We start from the raw sequence: 25,259 nt of genomic DNA, 5'->3' as shown, positions 1-25,259 counted from the left end.
CCCTGTGTTCCATCCAATAGCTGACTGTGAGCATCCACTTCTGTGTTTGCCAGGCACTGGCATAGCCTCACAAGAGACAGCTATATTAGGGTCCTTTCAGCAAAATCTTGCTGGCATATGCGATGGTGTCTGCATTTGGAGGCTGATGATGGGATGGATCCCTGGGTGTTGCAGTCTCTAGATGGTCCATCCTTTCATCTCAGCTCCAAACTTTGTCTCTGTAACTCCTTCCATGGGTGTTTTGTTCCCAATTCTAAGAAGGGGCAAAGTGACCACACTTTGGTCTTTGTTCTTCTTGAGTTTCATGTGTTTTGCAACCAGAGAAAGTACCCAAGGAACTAAAGGGGTCTGCAACCCTATAGGTGGAACAACAATATGAACTAGCCAGTACCCCCAGAGCTTGTGTCTCTAGCTGAATATGTAGCAGAAGATGGCCTAGTCGGCCATCATTGGGAAGAGAGGCCCCTTGGTCTTGCAAACTTTATATACCTCAGTACAGAGGAACACCAGGGCCAAGAAGTGGGAGTGGGTGGGTAGGGGAGTGTGTGTGGGGGAGAGTATGGGGGACTTTTGGGATAGCATTTGAAATGTAAATGAAGAAAATACCTAATTAAAAAAGGAATATATATATATATACACACATATAAAGAATATATATACATATATATTCTTTAGTTCTAGATGTTTATTAGGAAAAAAAAGTACCACAAAATGTGTGTGTGAAACAGAAAACTGGATATCCTTTATTCTAAGAGCTGATTGCACCCGTTAAAAGTTTAAATTAGGAAAAGCAATTGAGTATACTTTAATATACAGATAAAAATGTATCTAGACCAATACTATAAAAATTGCAAGTATATTTTAAGATAACTCGACAAATTATACTAAGTACATAGAAATCATTGTAGAAATTATTACGAATGTACAAATATTAAATGGTCTCCTTTTTTCTTCTCATATTTGAGCCTTATAAGCTATTTGAGCCACATAGAGGCCTCAGGTAGTATTCAGTGCCAGAATCAAGTTGATAATGGACAAAGAGGAAACAGTACATGCTAATAAGATGTTTACAACAAAACTAAACAAAAGAATATAGGAGTAGGGCGTGATTCAAAAAATGGCAGCTTGGGAGCAGGAAGGGATTGTCTGAGGTCTGGGCTCTTGCTAGGGACTTGGTTTGCACTCATCAGCTGTCACAGCTGGAACTGTCTATCACGGAAGAATGTCAGGAATGTATGATTGGCAAGGACTTCTATTTGAAACAAGTTTTCTTTTCCTCAAGAGCCTGAAGGAATGGGAGGTGAGGAACCATACCTTTCCATTTCTCGGAAAGGATTTCACATCTTTCACATTTGCTCCCTGTGAAAGAACGAATCTGACACAAGCCAAACCTTACTTGTTTCATTAGTCAATGCTTATTTTGTTTTGTTTTGCTGTCAGATAGAGTCTTGCTTTTTAGTGAAGAACCATCCTCCCTCCATCTTCGGCTTTTGTAAGCCATCTTATAGTAAAGACACACTAGGTTCATTCCTGTTTATGATGAAACCCATTTCTAAAGGACTGGGCTTTGCCCCACTGATACGTTATTTTTCTGCCAGTGAAGTGAGCCAGTTCAGGCTAGATTAGATTATATTAAATACAGGTTTATTGGGAAGCTGCTTTTGGGTGAATTCACTGCCCCCAAGGAGGCCAGTGAATGGGAAGGGAGAAAGAAGGGAGGGGGAAAAGAAAGACAGAAAGAACACAAGCTCAGAGACAGAGACAGAGACAGAGGGTGAGGGAGGAGGGGAAGATAGAGGGGATACCAAAATGCATTATATAGGGAGGAGCATCTTGGGGAAGAACAGCCCAGTCCCTGGGCTGGAAAGTGCATTGTTGATGGCAGGATATGCTAGGTAGGGATGAAGGGATACTGGGAGAACCTGGAAGCCAGATCTGCTTTGGTATGTTAAGATAGGTGCCTCAGTCCCTGTCCCAGGGTCTGAAACTAAACACCTACCTACAACCTTAACTACAAATGGTTCTGTACTGTCTTTTCCATGACTGGCAATCATGTCTTTATTTCAAAAAGTTAAAACCTCTAGAGAAAATCTCTTGTGAACTGTGTATAAACATTACCTGAAAATAAAGAAGCCTATGGCCAATGAGCTAAAGCAGGAAATAGGAGATGGGACATCTGTCGGGGATAGAGAATTCTAGAAAATAGTCAGAGATGAGGGAGATTTGCCCCTGGACCGCTGAGGAGACAGACATAAGAAGAAACCAGTCACATAGCTGAACCCAGGTTAGTATAAAAGGGATAACTAAGTTAAGAGCTAGTTGTAAAACAAGGTAAAGTTTATGGCCTTATTAATAAGTAGATAATTATTAAGCTTATTAATAAATAATTAGTTTCAGATTTCTGGGAATTAGGTGGTTGGGAAGAACAGCCTAAAGTTTACAGTAACCATCTTGCAACCCTACCTTTGTTTCCAAAAGGTCGTCATGACTATCTTCTTATGATTCCCTGTTGTTACGATCACCTTGCAATCATGTCTTTGTTTCAGGAGAAACAAATCAAATAGACAAGCAAAGCTGACCAGCAGTCTTTGTGCATCTCTTGGCTTCCTTGTGCTTCTTCTTATGGCAATTTAGGCTGATTTTCTGTAGCTACAAAGTGTGATGTCAATCAAATCTCATATTCTGGTGTACAATTTCTAGGTCTGTTTGGGTTCCAAACAACCTTAAAAGTCATGCTTTTGCTTTCTTAAAAATTCCAAAGCTGGAGTATGGTGATGCATATACCTTTGGTCTAAGCCCTTAAAAGCAGGGGGATTGAAAGTTCAAAGCCAGCCAGTGTGACATATCAAGACAGTGCAAACAAGCAAATACATACTCAAGTAGTTAACCATCTCAACAAAATGCAACTTGAAATTTTATTCTTTTTTTTTTTTTGTTATTTGTAAGAGGATATTTCTAAGCACGAGGATTAAAGATGATGTGATACACTTTAAATTAAATGGAAGAACTCTGTTACCTCTCTCATTACTCTCCTTTGTTCCATGAATACAGGCACTTGACAACATATTTGGAGCTTTGCAATCATCTACCCCTTGGCCTCTGATCTGGCAGGTGTATAGTTAGCATCTTCATGCTATAATTTAAAGATGTAAAAATCCACACTGGATTTATGAATTTAAAACATGGCTTTGATTCCATCACCACTGCATGAATTCTTAATCGACTCATAGCAGAATGCTGGATACTTTTATTGGAAATGGATTTTTTTCATACAATATATTTTGATTATTGTTTCCCCTTCCTCTACTCCTTCCCTGTTCCTCTCCATTTCCCCTCCCATCAGGTTCTACACTCTTTCTGTCTTTCATTAGAAAGCCAACAGGCTATTGAAGCTGGGCATTGGTGGCGCACACCTTTAATCCCAGCACTTGGGAGGTAGAGGCAGGCGAATTTCTGAGTCCAAGGACAGCCTGGTCTACAGAGTGAGTGCCAGGACAGCCAGGGCTACACAGAGAAACCCTGTCTCGAACCCCCATCCCCCCCCCCCCCGAAAAAAACCCAAAACCCAAAAAACCAACAGGCATCTAAGGGGTAATAAGATAAAATAAAATTTTAGGTAAAACAAAAGCAAAGACATTGAAATAGGACAAAACAAACAAACAAACAGAAGGAGAAGAGCCCATGAAAGACACAAGATAGAGTCTCAGAGACATGCTCTTTGCACATTCAGGAATCTCATGTAAACATAAAACTGGAGGCCGTCATATATATACAAGAGACCTATAGTATAAAAATAGGTAAGTAAGTGAAAAAAGACCCTGGCATGACATGAGACAAGGAACCTCCAAAGATATTCTTGAGTTCGTTTTCTGTTGGCCATCTACAGCTGGGCATTGGGCTTACGCTTAAGAGTAGTTTGTTTCCCCAGAGAAACTCCCTTGAGAAAAACCAAAATTTCATTTGTGTGGTGGTTTGAATATACTTGGCCCAGGGAGTGGCACTATTAGGAGGAGTAGCCTTGTTGGAATAGGTGTGGACTTGTTGGAGGAAGTGTATCATTGGGGGCGTGGGCTTTGAGGCTGTCCTCCTAGCTGCCTAGAAGTCAGTCTTTGTCTGGTTTCCTTTGGAACAAGACTAGAACTCTCAGCAAATTCTCTAGCTTCTTCATGCTTCCCTCCTTGATGATAATGGACTGAACCTCTGCACCTGTATACTATTCCCAATTAAATGTTGTTTTTATAAGAGTTGCCTTGGTCATGGTGTCTGTTCACAGTAGTAAAACCCTAACTAAGACAGAAGCTGGGCCTGGCAGTGGTGGAGCATGCCTTTAATCCCAGCACTTGGGAGGCAGAGGCAGGTGGATTTCTGGGTTCGAGGCCAGCCTGGTCTACAAAGTGAGTTTCAGGACAGCCAGGGCTACACAGAGAAACCCTGTCTCAAAAAACAAAACAAAACAAAACAAAACAAAACAAAACAAAACAAAACAAAACGACAGAAGCTGGTACCAGGGACTGGGATATTGTTGTGTTAGGGCTGACCATGCTTTTGTTTGGAGGTATGTAGATTCTGAGACTTTGTAAAGCAGTGGAATCCTTTAAGTAGGACTTAATGGGCCATACTAGTAGAAACATGGAAGACAGTGTTCTTGAGGGTATTTTGAACTATAGGGACCTAGCTCAAGAGGTTTTTGAGGAAAATGTGGTCATCTATACAAACCTGGAAAAAGTGTCCCCCCCCCCCCCCACACACACACAAGATGGTGGAGTACAACTTGACTACTTGCATCACACACTTTCTGTATCCACATCTGGTCTTTTGGCTTTTTGAGTTTCTCTCTGTGAAAGAGATTTATAATGAAAAAGAATTATTGCAAGGAAAATTGGATCTTCTTAGTGATACCAATATGGTGGACTTTGCTATGGATGTCTACAAAACCTTTATTTTGATGATATCCTTCATGCTTTGAGAGAAAAAAGAACTACAGTTGTTGTGCAGCTGAAACAGCTCCAGGCAGAAACAGAACCAATTATGAAGATGTTTGAAGACCCAGAAACTATAAGGCAGATGTAGTCAACCAGGGATGGCCGGATGTTATTTGACTACCTGGCAGACAAGCATGGGTTTAGGCAAGAGCACTTATTTATATACACTCTACAGATACGAAAAATCCCAGTACGAGTGTGGAAATTACTCTGGAGCAGCAAAGTATCTTTACTTCTTTAGAGTTTTGGTTCCAGCAACAAATAGAATTGCTTTAGGTTCACTCTGGGGGAAACTGGCCTCTGAAATCTTAATGCAGAATTGGGATGAAGCCACAGAAGAGACCATCGACAATAATTCTGTGAGTTCTCCACTCCGGTCTCTTTAGCAGAGAACATGGCTTATTCATTGGTCTTTATTTTTTTTTTTTTTTTTCAACCATCCAAAAGGCTGTGACAATATTCTTGATCTCTTCCTTTACCAACCATAGAACCTTAATGCAATTCAGACAATGTGTCCTCATATTCTCCTCTATTTGACCACTGCCGTCATAACCAACAAAAATGTGCGGAAACACCAGCAAGTGGGAAAAGATCTAGTGAAAGTTACTCAACAGGAGTCTTACACATATAAAGACCCAATTACAGAATTTGTTGAATGCCTGTGTGTTAACTTTGATTTTGACGGGGCTCAGAAAAAGCTGGGAGAATGAGTCAGTGCTCGTGGATGACTGCTTCCTGGTAGCGTGTCTTGAGGACCTCATTGAGAATGCCTGTCTCTTCATATTTGAGACTTTTTGTCGTATCCACCAGTGTATCAGCTTTAATATGTTATCAGATAAACTGAATATGACTTCAGAAGAAGCTGAAAGATGGATTGGGAATTTGATTAGAAATGCAAGGTTGGATGCCAAGATTGATTCTAAACTAGGTCATGTGGTAATAGGCAACAATGCAATCTCACCCTACCAGAAAGTGATTGAAAAGACTAAAAGTCTTTCTTTTAGAAGTCAAATGTTGGCCATGAATATTGAAAAGAAACTTAGTCAGAACAGGAGATCAGAGGCTCCCAGCTGGGCAGCCCAAGATTCTGGCTTCTATTAAAGGATTATAAAGAAAAGAAGAAAAGTAACCATTGTGTATAAAGGATGACATACAGTTTTAGAAGCAATTAACACATTTGCTACAAATTTTGGAGAATTTGAATAAAATTGGCCATGATTCATTAAAAAAAACAAAACAAAAGAATCATCCCAGACCCAGAAAGACACGCATGGTATATCCTCACTTATAGGTGGATATTAGCTGTAAAGTACAGGATAACATGCTAAAATCAACAGACCCAAAGAACCTAAGCAATAAGGAGGGCCAAGAGGAGGATCCGAGAGTCTCACTGTGAAGGGGAAATAAAATAGACATTGGAGGTGGATAGAGGGCAAGAACTAGGTGGGAGAGGGGTGAACATAGGAATGAGGATGGGGATCAGGTGTGAGAGAAGGCTGGGAGTGAGTATGGCAATCAGTGTGGGGGGTATATCTGGGAATAATGGGAGAACTGTATGGGGGAGATTCTGGGGAGCCTATGAAGGTGACCGTAGTGAGACACCTACCAGTGGAGGATATGGAAACCTATAGCCTTTGTAATGGCCTGCTTTGCTTAAGGGTTCCCCTGGGATCCTTTGACTAACAAGTTGATTATGTGTAACTCATTTCAGGTTGAAAGACCCACAACGTGAGGACTCCCCCACGTTCTGACTCAGGAGAGGCGACACCCCAAATCACACAAGAAACGGTCTTGCTGCAACTGCAAGAGGATTTTTATTCGAGAGCGTTCTCGGGCCCATGGTCATACACCACGCAGGGGTAGAGGACCATGGCGCCCCGAGTAGCTGAGTAAGGGGGTATTTAAAGGAAGAAACCACAACTCAAGGAGGTGGGGAGGGCGTTGTTGGAAAATACCAAAAATACCAGTTAAGAGTCACAAGGAAGTATAAAGTCACAAGTGTCAGGTTATCTCTCAAGACAGTTTCTAAGAGCCCCTAACAATCTAAGAGCCCCTAAAGATAGCACATTTGCATTGCAGGTTCCAGTAATGGTCAGGGTGCCATTCTTTGAATTGAACCCAGGAAGCGGGTAGGTGGAGGAATGTCGCTATCTGTTTTATGACCAGTACCTGGAGCCCTAAGCCACAAAGGCTACACTCCCAAGCCTGGGCCCAAAAGCCTCGAATTTTGTTTTTACTTTGCTATACTTTTTTAATACTTCTTCAAGGTCATGAATCTTTATTTGGTATTCTTTTAGAGTCTGTAGAACATCTATCCAGGCCCTTCTGGCTTTTAGAGATTTCCCTGAAAAGTCAGGTTTAATTCTGATAGATCTACCAATGTATGTAATTTGATCCTTTTCCTTTACAGCTTTTAATATTCGCTGTTTGTTCTGTATGTTTAGTGCTTTATTTATTATGTGTCATGGGGAATTTCTTTCCTGGTCTATTCTATTAGGTGTTCTGTATGCTTCATGTACCTTGATAGGTACCATCTTCTTTATAGTGGAAACGTTTTCTTCTTTTATGATTTTGTTGAAAATATTTTCTGTGTCTGACCTGGGTTTCTTCTCCTCCCTCTATTCTTATTATTCTTAGATTTGGTCTTTTCATAGTATTCCACATTTCCTGGATGTTTTCTGGCAGGAGGTTTTTAGGTTAATGTTTTCTTTGACCAAAGTATCCATTTCTTCTATCTTGTTTTCACTGCCTGAGATTCTCTCTTCCATCGTTTGGTTTCTGTTGGTGAGGCTTACCTCTGAAGTACTTGTTTGAGTTCCTAATTTTTTTCATTTCCAAATTTCCATCAGTTTGGGTTTTCTTTGTTAATTCTATTCCCACTTTCAGGTATTGACCAGTTCTCTTTATGTCCTTTCACTTTGTGTTTGTGTGATGTACATATTCATTTCCTCTTTAGGGACCTCTAACATATTCATAAAGGCTACTTAAGGTCCTTGTCTTATGCTTTAGCTGTGTTGAATCTCTCAGGGCTTATGGTTGCTGGGCTCTAGTCAGGATATGCTGTTCTGATTGCTATTTGTTGTGATTTTAAGAGGGAATCTAGACATCTGGGTTTGGTATGATTGTAATTCTAGGCTCTGATATATGGCTTTGTCTTTGTTAGGTGGGTGTTTAGTTCTCTGGTTTCTGTTGCCTCTTCGATTCTTAGGAGAATATGTCAGTTGTGAGGCCCAGAAGAGGATGCTTCTGGGATCATGCTAGGTGTGACCACTGTGGAGTCCCTGTAAAATGTGTTTCTAGGTATTTGGAGCTGATGCTTAGGAATGTGGAAGGGTTAGGAATGGTGACTAAGGGGTCTAACTGGGAGAAAATCTGTTTTCTGCTAGGATGTGCTTAGTCTCCTGGTAATGGAGGCAGAGAAGGAGAGGCCACAGCAGGCAATCTGCCACAGAGCCAGGAATGAGACTGTGGCAGGGGATTTGGAGGAGAGAACGGAGCGCGAAGCTCTGAAGCTCGCCTGCCTTCTTAGCTGGTCTGTGTGTGTCTCTGGCAGGTTTGGCTGGTGGGGTACCAGGAAATGCCTGCTGGAGCTGTTGGTTCCGACAATGGGATGAGTGGGGAGGAAGGTTGAAGAACTCCCGCATGAAAGGAGACAGAGAGGAAGGTGAGGCCACAGCTGGTGGTCTCCTGCAGAGCTGGAAATGAGACTAGGGGGATTGGATTTAGAGGGGAGGAGGGAGAGGCGAAGAGCTGCAGTTCGCCTACTTGTGAAGTAGAGTAGGGTAGGAAAGACCCATTACTTCATTGATTCCCCCCCCCCCCCCGCCCTGATTTACTAGAAGCACTGATTGTACTGCCTATTTGCCAATCATGACTTCTCTTGATACCTGGAACAGAATGACCTGGAGGGGAGGTGTTCTGGTTTAGGTCTACCTATGACATCACTTCTCTCCTACTCTCATTGGTATTGGAGTATTTATTCCAGAAAGATTTTGGAAATACCTGTTTCCTGGCCTGTTGGGATTGGGGGTGGGGGTGAGTGGAAGGAAGGGAGGTTGGAAGAGAAGCTCTGTGTGGTCCCCTGGAGATGGGGTTATAGAGGGAGGCGGGGCCACAGCTGGTAGTCTGCTGCCAAGCTAGAGGTGAAGGTGAAGACCTGCAAATAGCTGTCTCCTTCCTCTATATATCTTCTTTACAAACAGCTAGTTAAATGTCATTTTGATCCTGTCATCAACACAATCCCAATTATTTATTAGATTAAACTGTGTTTTTATAGGAAAAAAATCAACATTTTTAGTTTATCATTTTGAATATGTTTTATTATTTTGTGCTCGGAACTGTACTCAGGTCTTCTGGGTATATTAACATAATTGAAAATGGAATTCAGGTGAGGAATGAAAACAAACAAAAACAGACTTTATGGAAATAAAAATAAAAATTAGATCTCTAGTTTCCTAGCTTTAAATATATTTTTATTAATAAAATACTTTAAGTAATTGTTCTGGAATAATGAGTAACAGCTCACCAGAGATATATGGGACACACAAATATATTTCTCTTTTTCATATGCAGACGACCTGGCTGAATGATTATTCTGTGACTCTTACTTACGGAAAAATGTTTTCTATATACAGAAGTCAACTCACAGTTTAATAGTTTATGGTTTTCTTACTTTACATTATACAGTATGTTCATGAAAGGCACCGGTATGTATACTTTGGAACAAAACACACTAGAAAGTACACATACAATGAAAACAAGAATTCAAGATATTGGGGCTATGAGATGGCTCAGTGGGAAGAGCACTAACTGCTCTTATGAAGGTGCTGAGTTCAAATCCCAGAAACCACATGGTGCCTCATAACCACCCACAATGAGATCTGACGCCCTCTTCTGGCGTGTCTGAAGACAGATACAGTGTACTTATGTATAATAATAAATAAATCTTTATTTTAAAAAAAAGAATTCAAAACATTAAAATTTTGCCAAAATGGGTTGTATGTGATACTTAAAATCTATGAGAAAGGTCATTAGGCTTTTAAAGATGTACTAAGTAAGAATGTGGTTTAAAGATTTTAATTATCTATCTATCTATCTATCTATCTATCTATCTATCTATCTGTGTGTGTGCTTGTGGTCAGAATAAAACTTGTGAGCATTTGTTTCAGTCTCTACCATATGAGTTCTAAGAATATAACTCAGGTTGTCAGGCTTTTTGGCAAGCACCTGCTGAAACAGACCCCAGAGTATGCTTTTGAATAACCTATTCTTTGGTAATCCTTAGTTCATCAAAGTTTGGGTCGTGCAGGGTTAGCCATTTATCAAAAGGGTTTGGCCTTGGGGTGCGAAATGAATCACCAGGGACAATTTTAAAGGATTATTCTCAGAGATTCTAATTTAATGACTTTAAAATATTAGTTGCACACGTGCAGGGAAGGGTAAGGTAGGTGACAAAGTTCTGCAGCTCTTTTTGACAGGGAGGAATGCTCACAGTGCCAGGCAGTTTATTTTTGTCCTAACAAGCTTCCTCACTTCCTGTTGTTGCTCCTGGTTGCTAGGCAGGTGTTCATGGCGGTGTGTCTCCGGCATGGTTCCTGCCTCGCCAGACCCTATTTTTCTGAAGGGAATCTTCTTAATCTTGCTAATGAGGAACAATCTAAGAGATAATTATTTCAGATCAGTGTAAATGACTACACCACAGTCAATGTTCTCTCTTTAGTTCTAAGCTCCCTTCTGAAGAAGGTAGAAAAAACCACAAGCGACATTAAAAGAACAATCATCCCTGGGAGAATTGGGCATAGAAACCTTATGTTTTTATAGCATTCATTGTGGGAGATTCTCAGTGACATTTTCTTTCATACCACTATATTACTATTTCCTCCTCCTCTTCCTCCTCTTCCTCCTTCTCTTCCTTCTCCTCCTCCTCCTTCTCTTCCTTCTCTTCCTCCTTCTCCTCTTCATCCTCTTCCTCTTCCTCCTCCTCCACCTCCTCCTCCTCCTTCTCTTCCTCCTCCTCCTTCCCTCCTCCTCTTCCTCTTCCTCTTCCTCCTCCTCCTTCTCTTCCTTCTCCTCCTTCCCTCCTCCTCCTCTTCCTCCTCCTCCTTCCCACCTCCTCCTCTTCCTCTCCCTCCTCCTTCTCTTCCTCTACTTCTTCTATTTATTTACATTCCAGTTGTTGCCCCCCTCAGTCCTCCTCTCACAGTTCCTCATGCCATTCCTCATTCCCCTTGCCTCTAAGAGGGTGCTCACCCCCAGGCCTTCCCCTTTCCTGGGGCCCCAAGTCTCTCAAGGATTAAGTGCATCTTCTCCCACTGAGGCCTGACCAGGCAGACCTCTGCTATATTTGTAGCTTGGACAGGCTATACTTTATTCTTACCTGCACACTGTTGCCCTCCACAGTTCTCTCTTCCCCCTTGTACGTCTGTTCCTCCTCAAATCGTTGCTCTCCCTCTCCTGTTACCATTTCCTTCCTGATACCTTCCTGCTCTCTTTAGATCTTTCTCCCCCCTCATAGTCCCCTTTCTACCTTTCAATGTGTGTGTGTGTGTGTGTGTGAGAGAGAGAGAGAGAGAGACAGAGAGAGAGAGACAGAGAGAGAGAGACAGAGAGAGAGAGAGAGAGAGAGAGAGAGAGAGAGAGAGAGAGAGAAAGAGAGAGAGAATTTAAAAACTACATTTTTTTTTATATGAGAGAAAACATGAGATATTTGTTGTCTGGTTCTGGCTTATTTTGCTAAACATAATAATTTCCAGTTTTGCCCTCTTTGAGGCCTATGTTGTAATTATATTCTTGTTTACTGCTGAATAAAATTCTGCTATATACATAACATTTTTTATCCCTCCATCTGTGAATGGATTGTTATGCTTGTTCTAGATTTTATAAATTGTGAATCATGTTGCAATAGAATGGTTATGAGCATAGCTCTATAATATGCTGACTTAGAATCCTTTGGGTACATACCAGAGTGGCATTGCTTGATCATATGGTAGTTCTATTTTTAAATTAGTGTTAGTGTGTGTATGGGTGTCTTGCTTACATGTATATTGGTATACCAATGTGTACCTATCCCACAAAGGCCAGAAAGGGTATCAGATCCCCTGGAATTGGAGTTGTGACAATTTGAGCTGCCATGGACTTTTTGGGACCTGAACCCAGGTCCTTTGGAAAAGCAGCCAAGTGCTCTTAACCATTGACCCACCCCTCCAGCCCCATTTTATTTTTATTGTTTTAGATTTTTTGAGGATCTTTCAGTCTGATTTCCGTAGTAGCCACACTGGTTTGCATTTTCACCAGCAGTGACTAAAAGACTCCTCTTTCCATCCTCATTTACATTCGCTGTCATTTGTTTTCTTGGTGATACACATTCTGATTATGGAAGACAGGATCTCAAAGTTATTTTAGTTTGCATTTTCTTGATGGCTAAGGGTGTTGAATACTTTCCAAAATAGTTATTGACTGTTAGTATTAATTCTGAGAATTGTTTGCTTAGGGTCGAGGCTTATTGTTAATCAAATGATTTGTGCTATTGATGTTTAACTTTTACAACTTCTTATACATTCTAGAGTTTGATTCCCTGTATGTTTTATAGTTGCCAAAGACTCTTTACTATGCTTCAGCTTTTTCTTTATTCTAGTGATTGTTAACTTTGCTGTGCAGAAGCTTTTAAATTTTGAGTAATTTTGCTTGTTATTTCTTGAGATTGTTCCCTGTGCTATTGGAGTTTTCTTTAATAAGTCCTTGACTATGCATGTATCTTGAAGGGTTTTTTTTTTTTTTTGACCATTTTTTTCTCTGGCAGTTTCATAATTTCCGGTCTTCAATACGGACTTTGATTCATTTTGAATTGATTGTTGTGCCAACAAAAGGTAAAGATCTAGTTTCATTTTCAAAACCTGATTCCAGTTTCCCAGACTGTTTTTGGAAGAGGCAATCTTTTTCTCACTGTCTCTGTGTCTTTGACACCATTGCCAATGCTGATCTCAGAGTATACTGCAGGGCCATAGGAACAAAAGCATCGAGGTGCTGCCACAAAACCCGATGTATAGATCAGTGGACTAGTGTAGAGGATCCATAAGTGGTCCTACAGGGGGCTAGGTCATTTGTGTACATCAGGTTTGTGTCTAGGTCATCTGGTTATATCAGGTTGTCATTCTTGGTGCTTGTCACTCGCCGTCACCATTACAAGTCCCTGAGTTCTTCCTTCTTGTACATAAGCTCAGACCCCACTTCTCTCATTTTTTTTTTGTCCCAGCCACATTCTCTAAAGTTCCTGGATTACGTTGAGATCTTTCTGCGCATGACATTTTCTGGTGCAGCTTCTGCTGCCGCTTCTGTTGTTGATACTACTGTTGTTGCTGTTGCTGCTGCTGTCATTGTTGCTGCTGCTGTTGTTGTTGGTGCTGCTGCTGCTGTTGTTGCTGCTGCTGTTGTTACTGTTGCTGTTTTTCCTGCCAAGCATCAACCTTCAAGTCTCCATTGAGTCAGGGAGGCTGCCTAGTATTCATCTTTTTCTTTTTCCCCATTTTGTTTTTCAGGATCTTTATGAGATAAAACCCTGTTTGGTTTTCTGTTGACAGTCTGAATCATGATAATTTTCTGTAATGATCTTGTTGTTCATTTACTTTCATTCCCATTATCTTCTTCAGAAGAAGTTAAGTTGGACATAGGGGTCTTTTTGTGCAAATATTTAAAAATTTAATAATTATTGTTTATATTGATAAATGAAAAATATTTTTCACTGAATAATCCCATAAGTGATTTGAGAAAAGAATTCTACCCAAGAGTAGAAAAGGGGATTTGATAGTATGAGTGTGAATTTGCTCAAAGTATGTTATATATGTATGCATGAAAATGTAACAGGAAACCATTTATTGTGTATATTTAATATATGCCAATAGAAAGAAGTTTTATTTTTTCACCTGTGAAAATTAAAACAAAAGAACTTATGCACATACAATTATAAAGCTAGCCACTTAGAAAAATCCATATATCAAGGCTTCCATGCACCCTATTTGAGTACAGAGGATTGTGTTAATAGAGATATAGTTAACACTGCAGCTCATCTACAAAGGAACTTTGTCAGCACTGTCTCCATCAGTGGGAATGCATCGCTATAGAGTTGTATTCCTCTAGCAACGAGGAAGAGATTAGTGGCTGAGATGTTTCTCTCAATTGATAGTATCTGTGAACAGAGGAGATGTTTCACCCTCCACTTCACTCTGATCTTTAGATCAATTTCTGTATTTCTAGTCCTCAGGCCTCATCAAAGAGTTTCAGTGGACATTTCATGGGGAAACCTAGTAATATCCTCATATAGAAAATAAGCATAAAAATACACCATCTGTAACTGCTGAGAAAATTAAATCATCATTGCAACATGTCTGTATAATGGCTATCAAACTATGCAAGTAATTAGTGAAAGAATAGTAATCAACTAAGCACCAAGAAAATTTCTGTCTCATGTTGAGTTTTAGCAATTTCTTTTTATGTTGTTATCATTAAATTGTTTAGGAAGGAGCTCAGCGCTTACAGCTCATTTGGACGATTACTTCCTGGAATTGCTGATGAAGTTCTAACAGCTTAAATAAGGTTTTGGCTAATTAACAAGTTTAGAGTAGTTAGACTATAGTTTACCATAGCTACTGTTATGAACACAACAGTTACCATAGTTACTTACATTGGTGGAACTTTGGAAGAGAAATTTAAATGGTGGATATATGGCCTGTGCTTATTATCCATTCTATAGTGGAAACCATCTCTCATGGTTTCTATACTTCTAATCATCTGCTACATTTAATTTTCTCTCTCTCTCTATTTTTTACTCTAGTTAGTACTTTGCCAAAATTTGTTGGTTTTGGAGTTCCTATAATTTACTAAAATTTATCTTTCTTGTTTCTTGTAAGTACACTTCTATAGTATTTCCTTCATTGCCTGTTACACAATTTATCTTCTAATATAATGTTTATAGGAAATGGGGTAAAAAACAAGAGATATTGAGAATTTTCTTCAATAGCCATTATATAGACATTGCAAGCATGAATTAATTTTCTCAGCAGTTACAGATGATGTGTTTTTATGCTTATTTTTCTGTATGAGGGTATTGGGGAAGCCAATGTGTCTGTAATATAACAAGTGGCTCGTCTGAACCTCCCCATGCTTGCTCCTGAGTTTTCTCTCTACTTCTCTGTTCTATAAGTTAGTGTGAATATCTAGTACCTTCCCCAAGCTAAGCCAGAGGCTCCATAGATCTGCAACGAATGAGCCCTAATCCTCCTCTATGTGCAGCGCTTACTACAGAGAGGAGACAGGCCCACACAAATAAGAACTCTAGATCATCTGTACAACTGGAAATGGGAAGAATAAACAAATTCACAAAGAATATAATGAAGATAGTTATGATTCACAGATAAGCCAAGAAAAAAGGGAGAGGCACATCAGTAAGATCTTGCGTGGATATAAATCACTTTGTTTATATTCCCTTGATTTGCCCTCGTTGACCCATCCCATTCTGCTGTTCTCTTTCTGTCCCTCAAGAGCCCCTCTGTACTTGTTTGTTGTTGTTGTTGATGATGATGTTGTTTTAGACCCAGAGCCTGCTTATGAGAGAAAATGTGTGGAAACTGTCTGTGCATGACTGCTGCAGGCTCTTTGAGCTATTTCATAATTGCTTCCATCTAAGTCTCCGAGCCTCCATTCTGCAGCCTGCCTTTACAGTGTGGTCCATAGGGCAATGAGAACACCGAAGACCCATTACAGGGCTTGGCTTAGCTTCTAGTGCCAAGGCTGTGCTTTCCCTCTAGCTTCTTAGGTTTCTAGCTACTATCAAAATCAAAGTCTCTACTAGCAAGTCCTCTGCTCCTTTCTCCCCTCATCTTTTGTATATGTGAAATCTCACATCAGGCCTCAATTTCAAGCAGTGGGAGTCACTTCTGCCCCCAATTTGCATGGATTTAGTGGAATGAAATGGTTAGAAAGTTCATAAACTGAATGAAGTCAGAATGAGCTGCAGAGTGAGCCAGAGGACAGTGAGAAAATCATATAGCACTTAGAAATTTGCAGAAATACCAAGAAGAGATTCAAGCTTTTCTAATGATGTAAGTCTATCATATCAGCTGGGCAACCCTACCACAAGTAGTTACAAAATTGAATTAGACTACATGGAGAAAAGCACAAGGGGTGCTCTTGGCTAAGTGTGTGCATGTGCGCATGCGTGTGCACATGCATGTGTTTATGTGTGTGTTTGTGTATGTGTGTGAGTATGCATGTGTGAGTGTGTATTTGTGTGTGTATATGTGCATGCAACTGTGTATGTGTGTATGAGTGTGTGTACATGTGCACACATGCATGTACTTGTGTATGTGTGTGCAAGTGTGTCTGTGAGTGTGAGTGTATGTGTGTGTGTGAGTGCGTATTTTCATGTGTGTGTACATGTATGTATTTGTGTTTATATGTGTATGTGTGTGAATGTGTGTACATGTGTGTGTGTCTGAGTGCATGTGTGTATCTTTCTGTGTTTGTGTAATGGTCCTTGACATCAACACATTGATGCGGTCACGATCAAGAACACTTTGATGGCCGGGCGTGGTGGCGCACGCCTTTAATCCCAGCACTCGGGAGGCAGAGGCAGGTGGATTTCTGAGTTCGAGGCCAGCCTGGTCTACAAAGTGAGTTCGAAGACAGCCAGGGCTATACAGAGAAACCCTGTCTCGAAAAACCAAAAAAAAAAAAAAAAAAAAAAAAAAAAAGAACACTTTGATGGTTAGTCTGTTTACCTTTATCTGGTCATTTGTATGTTTTAACCACAAGCTTTTAGAGTTAATTCTCTGTATTAGCAGTAGATTGGCTGGGGTGAGGCTCAGTGATAGAAAACTTGCCTAGGATGTGCAAAGCCTAGATTTCGACACCAGAGTGGAAAAACAATAGGAAAATAATATTTATATATGAAATTCATTAGTTGAGGCTCCGAGACAAGGAGGGTTCATAAAGCATCAGAATAAATATATAAAACCTGGGACTAGAATGCCAACTGCCCTTTAAAGGTTGGGGAAAGATCTGAGAGGTTGTGTCACATGGGCCACTGTGAAAATGTGTTAATTAGATAGGAACACGTGATGAAGCTTTAAGAAGCTCAGAGTGGTAGGCACTTAATTAGCAACCTGAGTTTTTCTATCAGTTGCCAGGGCTGGAGAGAATGTGATGGAATTTTCTAAAGGGGCCATATTCTTGCTTAGTTTCTCTTTCCTCTGAGGAATGAACATCTTTAACTTTGAAGTTCTAGGGTAAGATAAGCAGTATGTGATAAGATAACGGAGCTGTACTAATTGAGTCACTCTGGAGCTAATTTTCTAAACTTGAATTCACTAGTACAGTGTTTAACTTGATAATTTGATTATAGCCCCTAATGCTCTTGTATATGTTAGGACTCAGTGAGGTGCTTATTGTTATGAACTAAATTGAAGAAGACACAGTCTCTTAGATTGCAAAAAGAGCCTAGTGATTTGGCCGTTGTTTATTTTCCCATGCTTTGAATTACTACACATCAGAGTGGGTTTCTGAAAGGCAAGAGCTGTGATAAGCAAGGAGACATTCATTCTCCTCACATTGCGTGGCCTGTGAGAGCTGGGATCCTACTCTGCAAAGTCTTTGAGGCTTTTTAGAAAGTAATATGATGAGATGATTTCGATTTAGGGATAGAAATGCGTGTACAAGTATGTATACAAAGCATGCCATAGAGATCGATTGGGACCTATCTATGGTAAATGAAATCAGAGAGAGACAACATAAAAAGTTTATGACTAAAGCTCGTTCAACACGAGGGAAATCACACCAGGTACTGGAAACCTAGCCAACTACTCAAGCAGAGTGAAGTCATGGATCTTGGAGGAGAACCTTACAGCCAGCACTTTGCTAAAGCAGCCTAATCCCTAACCACATTCCAAATATTTGTCTTTATATCTACAGATAGTAGTAGTCTTCAGCTCTCATCAAGGAAACTTCCCATTGTATCAGATAGAGACCATTACAGGAATCACAACACGGAGTTAGGAAGCCCAGGCCCAACCAAGGGATACATCTACAAAATAAGTCCCACACTTAAGGTTCTGAAAACATCCCTAAAGAGAGGTAAAAAAGATTGTACAAGTGGAAGGATAGGGGAGTCTGCTATGAAACTGAGTTAGTAATGTCAGAAGCTGCAACTCTAAGTCTACCAACACAACGGCCTAAATATGAACATGTCCTTGTTCACAGGACAATAGACATGCCAAAGTAGATGAAGGTCTCAGTTTTACACAAAGAACTGTAGGCAACTAAGGAATGCCAAGAGTGGAAGGAAGAGTTTTGTCCAGGGAAGAACACAATTGGTTACAATTGGTTATCCAATGCCAAATGGTCAGTACACACACACACACACACACACACACACACACACACAAATAAATTATATACAACCAAGCAGGTTGTATTTAGGAATATGTGTGTGTGTGTATATATATATATATATATATCAATTATGAAAAAGAGGAAATGAAGGAAGGAGAGCAAGGGGCTATTCAGGAGGATTTAGAGAGAAAAAAATGAAGGGGGAAATGACATAATTATATAATAATTTCAAAAATATAAGAAGAAATTTTAAGAAGTCAACAACAAAGACAACAATATTAAAGTATAAGATTGGCCAACAAGATGTTTCAGTGGTTAAAAGCTCTTGCTACACCATACAAGCCTGAAAACTTGAGTTCAGTCCTTATAATCTGTGATGGAAGGAGTCCTGAAGTTATCCTCTGGTTATACAAGAGTGCTGTTACATGCATAGCTGCACACGTGTGCACACACACATACACACCATACTACTACTATTAATGAATAGGTAAATATTGAACAAAAATTATAAATAGGACTAGGGAGAAAACTGAGGGCAAAGGTACTCTAAGTCCCCTTGAAGGTTGGATCTCTGTAGCACAAATATCTTGCTCTGTTTACTAAGCTAAATCCCTTCTCACCACAGAGAAAATGTTTGCTTGTTAGAACTTCAAGTTGAGCCGGCAGTGATGGCACACACCTTTAATCTCAGCACTTGGGAGGCAGAGGCAGGTGGATTTCTTAGTTCAAGGCCAGCTTGGTCTACAGAGTGAGTTCCAGGATAGCCAGGGCTACACAGAGAAACCCTGTCTCGAAAAACAAACAAACAAACAAACAAACAACCCAAAAAACTTCAAGTTGAAAGTTATAGACCTAGAGTTTATCATCACATTTTTTCCTATTTCAAGTATTCTGAATAATCAGAAAAATATATTCTCTGTCACGTTATGAGGAAGCATTGTTTCTCCAAATGAAGAGTTAATTTGTGGAAAATACTATATACCATGTTGTGACATACTTCCATTTATGTGAATCCATGCTCTGGCATGCCTCTGCTACAGAGTAGAAGTAGCCCATACTCTTATCAAATAGGCCAGAATATAAAACCAAACCCAGACAGAACAGAGTAACAAAGGGCATTAGGAAGAGTTGATAAATAGAAAGCTCACAGGGAAGCTGGACACAGAAGGAACACTCCTTTGGGTAAGAGACACAAGAAAAGATAGGAGCACAGCAGACAGGGCTGTGCAGGCACAGTAGCTATGGTTGTGATGTGCATGGAGCATATTTGGCCTTGGGATGGGATTTATATTTGAAGAATCATATGTAAAGAATTTCTCTTCAAAAGATCTCTCCAAAGTTATCCCTATTGGAGGCTTAAATGACAAAGCAAAACATTATGAAATGAAATATTAGTTGACTACAAGAATCATGGTTTACCGGGATGGCTCTGAGGGTCAAGGCCCTTGCTGCACATATATGGCAAATGAATTCAATCTCTGGAACATATATGAAGATGGAAAGAGAGAACTGATTTCACAAAGTAGTCCTCGTACTTCCTCATGCATGCCATGGTACATGCATAGCCTCATCATGTACACAGGCACAGAAACAGTCACAGTCACAGACACAGATACACACAGAGACACAGAACAACATAGACACAGATACAGACAGAGATAGAGACAGATAGACACAGAGACACAGACAGACAGATAGACAGACACATACCCATGTATACATACTCACACAGAGATAGATTGATATTTTACCTCTGATAATTTGAAGTCAGCAACTATGGAGTGAGGTTTAGAGTCATCCTACAGAGCTCTGACTTAGCATATAGAATTCTCCCTGCACTAACCATTCAGACAACAAGACACTACAGGTAGAGTGTGTAGTGTGGAGGACATGGGGTTGTTCCTGATGATCCAGCTGATTTGGGCTTCTCATTAGGGGTATGAACAGTGGCAGAGCCAGAGTTTTCTATGCAGCATGTGATGTCTTTGAAAAGAAGAAAAGATGCTGAGACTTTCTTAGAAGGCACTTTTTTTTTTTTTTCTTTTTTGGTCTGTTAGAATCGTCCCAAGACTCATTTACATTTTATCAGCCAAAAAAGAAAAGACAGTGGAGCCTATACTCAAAACTTTCATGGATGGATACACAAAGAACATCACATTTGCTCATGTCCTATTGATTAGAAATGAGTCACATGGACACATTTAATTGCAAAGAACACTGGGAAATGTAGCTTAGATCTGTTACTAAAAAGAGATGAAGAGATGTATAAATGAGCTCTAGAGAAATTCTGTGTCTTCCTAAAAGTCACACTGTTTGTTTCAATTTTTTCTTTCTTGCAAAAAGATGAGCTCAGCTTTTGCCCATGACATCCACTGAAAATCTGTGGCTATGAAGAGTCATTCTTTGTTTGCCATAAGTTGTGCTTACTTCTCAAAGTAAAACATGACATTAATCAAGAGGTCCATCTTCTTACTAAAGACCACTGACTGTCCCATTGTGAGACCCATTCTATAGGTAGGCACCAATCCCTCATGCTATTAATGATGCTATGTTGTGCTTGCAGACAGGAGTCTAGCATAGCAGCCCTCTGAGAGACTGTCCTCAGCAGCTGACTGAGACAGATGCAGATACCTACAGACAAATTGAACAAAGGTCAGGGACTTTTGTGGAAGAGTTAGGGGAAGGATTGAAGGCCCTCTGGAGATGGCAACCCCATGGGAAGGCCAACAGTGTCAACTAACCTGGACCCCTGGAACCTTCCTGAGACTGAGCCACCAACCAAAGAGCATACATGGGCTAGACTAAGGCCTCCAGCACATATGTAGCAGAGGGCTGCTATGTCTGGCCTCAGAGTCGTGATGCCCCAGGGTGGGGGAATAAGAGGGGGCTGCACTTTCAGAGGCGAAGGGGGTATGGAGGAGGAGCTCTGTGAGGGGAGACTGGGAGGTGGGATCAACATTTGGGATGCAAATAAATAAATAAATAAATAAATAAATAAATAAATAAATAGAGGCTGATCACGTAACATACTTGCTGATGGCACAAGCCTGATGACCTGAGTTCACACGCCTGAGCTCGTGTGTAGGTGGAAGGAGGAAACCATCTTCCAAAAGTTGTCTTTTGTCCTATACATGCACACCATGGCATGCATGATTATATCCACACACAGACCATACACACATAACATAATAACATAAAAATAAAGATTATATAATAACACACAGTTTTTCTGATCACTCTGGCTACTTCTTTCAATTTTTCTTGAGGGGGTGAGAAAATGAGGGAGATTATTCCCATGGTCCTTATGCTCTTAAATAGAGATCCTTGTTAGAGTGAAGGTTTTCTGACGTATAACAACTGTCAGGAAATTTGATCCATGATGAATTTGATCGAGAAAGGGCAATCAAAATTCAACAGGCGATCACTCATTTTCCCCCCCTTTCCCTTTAAGATTAGAAGATGTGAATACAGTCATGTAGACTTCGAAATTAGTTTTAAAAAATTGACATACATCACAATTACATACTGGAGAATATTTTACAAAATAAAAATATTCTTAGAGAATGGAATTTGTAATTGTGCACATTAAAAATATGCAAGTTCTCATGAACATACCAGCAGACAAACAGAACAAACTGACAAAAGCTGACCCAATACCTTCCCTCCTGTCTGAAATATTGTCTTTTGCAAGGGAAATTTAGATATTTAAATTTTCTTTCCTCTTTGGTTCTTTCAATAGCGTGTCTGTAGAAAACATGGAATTATACTCTATAGAAATTCTCCATACAATTTGAAAATAAAATGATACTCTCCTTAAAAAGAAGAGCCCCATGAAGATATTTGAGAAGAAAGAAGGAACTTTGTGTGGTTTTGACAGCCTGTACTCCTATGGACAGAGAAGAGAGCTGTTACCTTGCCTTGCCTGCAGCTGACGTTCCTATTCTAGTCCACGTGAGTGTTGTCCTGAAGCTACCGTGTAGTCTTCAGTAATTCCTTCCCTGCCACAGAATCTCTTATATTACCTTAAGAGTTAAAGGGTAGGGAGTAAGGCGCAATTTAGAGATGATTTTAGCTTATTTTCACTGACACACAGATAGGTAGGAATATTCCTAAGAATTCTATTCCATGGACAGTAGGGAGAATTGTAGGGAAGGTTGGTTCACTTGTACAAACATCCAAGGGAGGCAAAGGAGCTGTGTGGGCTTGGCCGGAGAAAAAGCAATACAATGTCTGCCAAGACAATGACAGCTGGCCGTCTGTGGGCTTTTCTGTATCTGAGAATACTCAGAATTGGGAAAGTTAGGTATTTTCAGTGTGGTGGTTGCTTGAATGGCGAGCAGCTGCTTGTTCTTTACCAAGCCCTCAACACGTATAACTTGTGTTACTATGTTTCTGCAGTACTGGTATTTTATGTTGTAACTTAGTCAGGAAGGAACAGCTACCTTTGGCAAGTGCGTTTTCTCCTGTTGAGTTTTTCTGTTGATCGGAGGATGAAGGAAGACAAACATTTAAGTGGGCTTGTTTTGATGCTTATGACTATGGCAAATTCTGAAAAATGTAAAGTATCAGTATTAAATCATTAAAAAAAAACATTCAATGTTTCTCATTTATAAGTAGCCTTTCCAAGACAAGTAGACTTTGGCTTGTGAGAATTTGATTTGTCGGGCTTTTCTTTTAAGGCAAGATAAAAACTCTCTGCTTTTTAGACTTTGCTACTAAAAAAATCTCTTCAGTAATGTTGATTCTAATGTGTTCTCTCTCCTCACTGACTTATTTGGAGGTGGATGTGTATGCTATGACACTGGTCTGGAAGCTAGACAGAAGACAGTGCGAAGCATTCAGGTCTTTTTTCCTTCCACCAAGCGGGTTCCAGGGACTGAACTTAGGTCATCATGCTTGGCAGCGAGTGCCTTTACTCTCTGTGCCATCTTGTCAGCCTGGATATCCTCCTGAAGCTCTGTCAGGGTGACATCCCAGCACTGCAAATATACATGCAACTTACTCACACTGTCCTCCTGTTACAGCTGGTCTGTATTCTTCAAAAACATGGTGATACATGTAACATGGGACTTTTGTTTGCTACAGATTTGAATAATGACAAAGAGTGTAGAATTGCTTTCTGGAGTGGATGATATATTTTAATAAAATGGGTGATATTAATTTTCCCAGTTCCATTTTTCTGCTACCAATGCAGTAATTGTTAAATAGATGGTTCATGTAACATAAGAATTTCAGGCAGAATTTTGTGTGTGTGTGTGTGTGTGTGTGTGTGTGACGTGCACACACGTCTTTCTTTCTTTTTTTTTAGTGGATATTTTCTTTATTTACATTTCAAATGTTTTCTCCTTTCCAGGTCTCCCCTTCTGAAACCCTCATCCCCTCCCCCCTCCCCCTACTTCTATGAGGATGCTCCTCCACCCACCCACCCACCCACCCACTCCCACCTTCCCACCCTGGCATTTCCCTACACTGGGGCATCCAACACCCTCAGGCCCAAGGGCCCCTCCTCCCACTGATGTTCAACAAGGCCATCTTCTAAGGCAGAATTCTTAACACTGTTTGTTTACAGATGTCTTTAGTTGCTGTAGACCTTGCATTATTCATCAAATAACTTCAGTTCTATAGTAGGTCTATACATAAAATTCAAGGACTCTCAACGCTTGGTGATTTCTGAACGTCTCTGTCTCATGCACTCCCATGGTTTTGGGTATTTCCTTCTGTATTCCCAGACCTAACTCCAACTGCACAATTGCAAGGTCCCCCACTCCATTTTGCTTTGGTTAGTTCTCTAGGAAGGAAATGGTACAAGATATTTTCTGAAAGATGGCCAACAAATCATTAAATTTTTTTTATTTAGAAGACAAACCAATGATGAACAGCTAGCAACAAAGACTCTGAGAGCCAGAAAAGTGAGGGAGGCACGATTTTGGCTTAGAACTAAGTTAAGTGATAGTTATTTTCGATTGATGGAAATATTTGCTCTTTTTAAAAATGTTTCTACTAAGGTAACTTTAAATAACTTGCAACGATACATTTACAATTAGTTCTCTACATACTTCTCTCTGTTAAATGCCTCCATTGAGGTGGAGGTTTGCTGCCTGACCTAAGGTGCTCAGCATGTCAGTGGCTGGATTTTGCTGATCTTATTTGTTCACAGTAGACCACAGTGCTTCTAAAGTCCACAGCACAATTCATTTTAGCGTCATCTAAATTAGGAGCTGACATCTTTTGATATTCTCATTACAGTTTCTTGCCAGTAAGAGAACCCCAGTGTGGGAAATTCAGATGGCCATGAAGGCCTATCTGCTACTAACCTGGTTGTTTCTGTGCAGATTGAAGACATCTAGAAGCTTGTCACCTTTATGGAGGCATCTACATACACGTTTATTGATGAGGCTGATATGTCTGCAACCTACACATTTCCTTGGCAAGTAGGAGAAGAGATATTTCTGAGTATTTTCTCCAGGGTTGTTCAGTATTAACAGTAAAAACTCATTAAAATACCTTGAGTTCAACAACTTTTCAGTAGTGACTCAGGGCAACTGGACGCTGAAAATGGAAGGAACCTGGCTGTTCTTATAGCACCTTTGGCACATAGTTTAGAAGTGATAGCATCTCTCTCTTTCACTGCTGTGCAATGCTCTGTCCTCTCAGGTTTACCACTGTGAACAAGTGCTGCTCACAAAGCCCCTACTGCTTGGATATGCAGAGCTGCCATGGACTTAGACAACTTCAGGTCAAGTTGAGCTATAAACATATAAGGGAAGAGAAGAAAGCCCAGCCTGGAACAGGACCAAGCAATGTTGGATGCTGTAAATGTTAAACAAGGTGTTCATTTTCTATAGCACAAGAAATACATTTACAGACTATATTTAGACATAGGTAAAAATTGTGCTC

General features: G+C 40.2%; 1 pseudogene; it reads left to right on the top strand.

Annotated features, from left to right (window-relative positions):
* Nucleotides 1-4,756: 4,756 nt before the first annotated feature.
* LOC110284292 (eukaryotic translation initiation factor 3 subunit E pseudogene) lies at nt 4,757-6,101 on the top strand (annotated as a pseudogene).
* Nucleotides 6,102-25,259: the final 19,158 nt, after the last annotated feature.

Source organism: Mus caroli, unplaced genomic scaffold (genome assembly GCF_978045245.1).
Source record: "Mus caroli unplaced genomic scaffold, Mus_caroli_1 scaffold_18, whole genome shotgun sequence".
Taxonomy (NCBI): Eukaryota; Metazoa; Chordata; class Mammalia; order Rodentia; family Muridae; genus Mus; species Mus caroli.
This window is presented reverse-complemented; position numbering and strand designations above follow the sequence as displayed.